At 37.5% G+C, this 5,888-nt stretch overlaps 2 pseudogenes; one reads left to right on the forward strand and one right to left on the reverse strand.

The window, feature by feature from the left end:
• The first annotated feature begins 205 nt into the window (after positions 1-205).
• Positions 206-2,826, forward strand: LOC140805018 (uncharacterized; annotated as a pseudogene).
• A 538-nt stretch (positions 2,827-3,364) lies between these two features.
• On the reverse strand, positions 3,365-5,629 carry LOC140805717 (uncharacterized; annotated as a pseudogene).
• Positions 5,630-5,888: the final 259 nt, after the last annotated feature.

Below are 5,888 nucleotides of genomic sequence, written 5' to 3' on the forward strand. Positions count from 1 at the left end.
TTATCAATTATAATCGATCACTTTTACTTAAACTTAACCTTAATACACAACTAATAATACATAATTATTCACGTATAATTTTATTAACTTTAATTGATCTAACAGCATAAACAAATAAGAGCTGGACAAAAAAAAAAAACCGGAGCTTGAGCTTAGTTATTGGATGGAGGTAAATAGTCACAAAAGGGGTATTTTCGTCAAATGCCCAACAGAAATCAATTGCAAATGAAATGGAATCACTAACAAAGCTGACTGATATCTTCTCAGCAAAAAAAACCTAAAAATTCTAACACGAGGAAGAGAACACAACAAACGACCAAGATTCTTACTTCATCGGACGGTCGTTCTCCATTTTAAGGTTCATCGTTAGCTATTCAGTGAATCAATCACCGCGCATGCTGCCGCCTTTTTTCTCGAGCTCTTTTTATGAACTTCTCCGTTTGGTTGCAGGAATGAGGATTGTAGCTGAGGGGGTTGATTGAATCGAAGATAATAGAGGATTTTGTTGTGAATTCTGCGTTTTTTTCCAGAATCGCACATCGGGTGACTAAGTCAAGTAATTTGAAATCGTACATTTTGTGGAAATCCTAATTGCAGGTACATGAATTGAATCCCTGATATATATATATATATATATATATATATATATATATATATATATATATATATATATATCTTTTTCAGAATATGCATTTTGCTCTGGATTTTATGGAACAAAATTTGGTTTCACTGCCTTACCCGAACGTTGCCGCATCAGAGTATTTTTCTTTCATTTATCAATACTGGCTTGTTCTCGAGAAACCCTTTTGATTCCACAAAACTTCATATGATCGGTATTTACGGAAACCTTTAGAGTTCGATCGATGGTATTAAATCAATGCTTTAGTTCATCCCTTATATATTGACATCGTAAGGTGGCAAGTTCCACGCTCATTTTGTTTCAATTTCCTAAATTTGACTAGTTAAGTTGCTGATGAACGTAAATTTTTACCATAACCTTTATCGTTTGTATATTGTTTGAGATTTGTTTATGACTTTTTGTTTTTTCTTCCCTTTGAAATCTTAGGATTTGGATTTAATTTCAATTAACTGCTTGACTGATGAACTGTGATGTTTTTTTATAGTTTGACTTCGTGTTTTTTAGGGCAAATGCCAAAATTGACGTGGCTTGTGGGAAATTAATCAATATGAATCTGGGGTGGGGTGTTCAAGGCTTTTTTTTTATTGTTGATTGTTGTGTGCAGGTTTCTCTAGCGTTTTTCTTGGTATGTTGATGTTGAGAAAAGCGAAGATGAATGCATGTGATGTTACTGATTTGGATGCGGATGCCCTTTTGCCACCTCGGAAACGCCTGCTTGCAGGATTGAAGAGACAGAATTCTGATGTTAATTTCCCAATACTGTCTGCTTCCAGAAATGCTGGTAGCGAATTCGATGCCCATCTTAATCGTCTTCTGAGCTCCCGGTTGAGTGATCCTAATACAACGAACGAGGAGATTGTTGAAGCCTCTAGGCGTGCTGCCACAGAAGCTGCAAGGATTGCGGGGATAGCGAGAGCTAATGCCGAAGATAAGGCTGCAAAAGCAGCAAAGGCAGTGGCAGCTGCCAAGAGTGCCTTGGAACTTGTTGCTACTCTTTCAGAGGAGGCTTCGAAAAAAGAACACCGTCTGAAAAAGAACAAGTTGAAGAAGCACATACCTGTTGAATCACTGTACAGTAAGAACAAAGGGAAAACTAATTGTAGAGCAGATGAAGAGTTAGCCAGGAATTTGCACCGGTCCATAAACAGTTCCCCAAGAATATCAAAGAGCTTACCGAGTTCTGACGCAAAAACTCACAAGCCCAAGAGGCTCAAGAATTCAGCCTCTTATGAGAAAACCTACATCCACGGTGGAGGTCTCGTCCGGGAAGGAAATCGACCTTCCATAGCCACAAGCATTGGAAATGGTATACAAAAAGAGGTAAGCATTGAAGGTCCTGTAAAAGAAATAGAGAAGACGAGGGTAGATTTGAACACATCAAAATCTGAAAAAGTTGGCAAACCAACATTATTTTATCGGGAAGAATCACACCCCAATACAACCGATCGAACAAAGTTGGAACACAGGGAGCTAAAGGTACTTAATTCCAAGGATAAAGTTTCTGATTCATTTGATGGTTTTGGTAAAAAGAGAGGAAGAATCAAGCAAAAGAAAACTGCCTTTGAGCATCTGTAGTTTCAGGGATAAATCTGGCCCAAAAGAGCAGCAGAAACCCAAAGGCTTGCCACAGTCAGAAGACGATTCGAGCGGAGCTGCGGCAGGAAATCATCCCTCTTTTCCTGATAGTTTGATTCCTGTGGAGAGAACATTAGTCTGGAAGTGCCAAGCATTGAAGACACCAGCCTGTGTCAAGCAAAATAATGTACATTCATAGTGTTCATAATTCTACTTGGACAATGAGAAACTATCATGATAGGGGCGAACGGCCAATGTATTCAGAACAGGTACGTTCTTTATTACTCATACGAGTAGTGCTGTCATTCAGTTTGAGCCTTAGATTGAGAAAAAATTGAATAAGCATTAAACTGAAAAGTGCAATGCTCAGTTCTCCTCTAGAAATCTAAGACTCTGCTAAATCTCGGCATTACTCGTGCAGTAGTCTGAGCAGAGCAGGTTCTTCTTGTTTTTTTTTTTTAGATGAAGCCTTGTGTCTTTTATTCTTTTTCCCCTCTTTTTTTGGTTTTCTTTGTGCTTGTGGTGAGTACACTGTCGCTGAACTTAAATATTTATTGAACTTCTTGAGTGCTTGTAAATTTTTGTTGAATCATATCAATTGTTTTATCACCTATATAGTCCTACACCCAATTGATAACTTAATCCTCTTCGTATATTCTTTGCATTATCTACCTTCTGTTTGTCGGGTGTAACAAATTCTATAATTGGCATTTAATTGCAGATGATAAGAATACGAAACCTAACTTCACACTTCCTGGGGTTTCCTTACGCCTTTTCATCTTAGAAAACATTCTAAGATGAATGCATCATCTAGCTAACTATAGGTATTAGGTATCCTTGTCCTTCCTAGAATTGTTATTCTATCCTAGGGATGCAAACAAATTACACAGATTTCGCTATTATTTATTTTTAAAAATTCGAGTTCGAGGTCAAACTAGAAGCTTAAGTTTAACTCCGACCGAGAGTTCTAATTTGATTTTGTTTAATTTGTTTCGGACTTGAATTCAAGCTTGTGCTATTTTAAATATTTTAATAATTAAAATAAAGTTCAAGCTTGTGAATTTCGTACAGAAATCAAATAGTACTCTTTAACTACATCGAAAAGTTTGTGAACCGAGAACCCCAGTTCAATGCTAATATTATCTCATTTTTTTGGTGACAAATAATCTGAAAGGGGAAAAAAGAAGACTTCAAATGGTAATATATCATTTTCAAGTTAATCGAATAGGACATTAACTTATCAATAATTAATCAGTAAAACCAAGAAACTACAAATGGTAATCGTTCAGAAAAAAATTAGGAATCAGTGCTGCAGTATTTCATTGTTCAGAAGTTTACATAAACTTCAAAACATACTGTCCAAAAGCAATACCAAGAAATGTCGCGATTGCAATGCCAAAAATACCGGCAAGAATACCAGAAACGATTAAAGAACTCCATCCTTTTGCTGCAGCCATACCACAAGCTGTTGTGGGCCTCCAACATTTGCATTCGAGGCCAGTAGTAGTAATCTCAGTTCAAACCCGAACAATTTTCCGAACCCGAGAATAAATGCTAGATGTACCGTTCTCTGAACTAGAGAAAATAAAAAGATACTCGGTGCTGTGCTTATAACATTCCTGATGCTTCCACTAGCGCCAATGACTGAAAAAACACCTAACACCAAGTATAGATAATCATTTCTAAATGAATTTCAGTGTATTGTAGAGTATAAAACACAAATGCGTAATGGATCGATTGTTTTTTAATATATGAGTTGATTAGTTGAAGCAAATGTGAATACACCGACGATTACTTATCAGTAACATGTTGACTTTCCGAATTTCGGTTCTTATCATTAAATGCAAATAGGAAGCAGTGTCAACGGACTATTACTTCGGGAATAATAGTGTTGTAAACATATTTCCAGAAAATTTCATAGTTTCGTGGTGACCCACTTTTAGGATATTTAGCTTGTGAGACGTGAAGATATCAAGTTCATAAATGTAGCATGAAGATTTGAAATGATACAAAAGAAAAGGTGGTGTAATGTGCATACCTGCATCAATATCAATGCCATAGACTCGCTGGAAGGTGCAAGATAAGCAAACTGATCCGGGAAAATGGTTGCCAAAACTACAACAATAGCAGTAATGGCTGGAAAGCTACCTCCTTGAATCCCAAAATATTCAATGAAATAACCAGCACTTGCGCAAATAGCAAATGATACAGCTAGTGCAGTTGCTGTCTGCAGTACGGGTAGTTTGTTTCCTGATGCTGATTTTTTGTCAAATCCAACCTCTTAAACACGATACCCTTGTTAAAAGTGGAGAGAAAAGAAGATGGAAACTGAAGTTGCAAAACCTTATATCACGCACCAGCTGTTGAAGATTAAGGCTCGGCAGGAATTATCGACGCCAGTGCAAATACTGTTGCAAAGTATATTGCACAGAGAACAATATCTGCAGCTAACCCAGCAGCTAACACGGAGGGGGAGACTTGAAGGGCTTCAGAAATGGCAACATAGTTGACAGCTACCTTATGAATATAATCTTTAAGTAACAACATAAGACAGGCTAGCATGAAACTTCATGAACGACCACACGATATGAACTAGCAAGTCCCTGGTAACAGAAGAAAACAACCCAAAACGCAAAGTCCAACATTTGTAAGAAAAAGCTAGATAGCTTTTGAGTGCTCAATACTAAAGCAAAATATCTATGATATCAGGAGGCGGCAATTCTCCAGAAAGCCCCTGGCCCCAAACATCCTACTTTGTCCTTTCTGCGTAATATTGACCCAAATTAACATCTTGTGTTCGGTCAAAAATTGGGAAAAGAGCAAAAGAGTGATTGTTTGTTTCTTATCCAAATTTCTCCATATATTTACATACTACAGAATAGGTAAGGGTCTGGTAGATTACCTCCACCAATATGCCTTCCCATCAAAGCAGCAGCTATCTTCCAACCATCTTGACCAAGTGATCCCATTCGCACCAGCAAGAAAGCAACAACTTTCCCCACCGTGGTTGCAAATGTAAAAGAATAGCACCAGGTTGTTTGGAGGGATAAATTATGGCTAGACTTCCACATAGTTCAAAACCAGTGAAAATTGACAGAGAAACTCACAGAATGAAGCATTTGGATTGTGGGAACGACTTAATTCCATTTTGTCATTTGAATTTGGAACAATTGAAGCACAAATAGGGAAGATAAACAATTTATTCAACCAAGAAAATGTTATTGGTTTCTCATTGCTCGACTATAATGTACTTTAATTTTGATCCATTTAATCATACGCTCTATTTCATCTCCTTCATATAATTACATAAATCACAACGTTATTTTAATCAAAAGAGCAGCAATTGCAATTTCCAAAAAGCAATAAATAAAGCACCCAAAATCAACAAAAGATTTGGCTAAAAACAGGATATTTTACCTGATCCAAGCAGGAAAGCCAACAGCAGGTTGCCAGTGGACCGCATTACTCGGTTCGTATCCGCTCTAAACAGCAGCAATGGCACAGCCAATGGCATCAGATACTCAAACACAACTTTATAAGCTGGCGCTTCACTCGCAATAATCCCCAAATTACTCGCCACAAGACCGATTAAAGTACTCACCAACGCACCACTCAACATGCTCCCAATCTGGGTCTTCTCCGACCCTTCCATTGCACAAGGAAGAGATGGAAA

Source organism: Primulina eburnea, chromosome 11 (genome assembly GCF_022965805.1).
Source record: "Primulina eburnea isolate SZY01 chromosome 11, ASM2296580v1, whole genome shotgun sequence".
Classification (NCBI taxonomy): domain Eukaryota; kingdom Viridiplantae; phylum Streptophyta; class Magnoliopsida; order Lamiales; family Gesneriaceae; genus Primulina; species Primulina eburnea.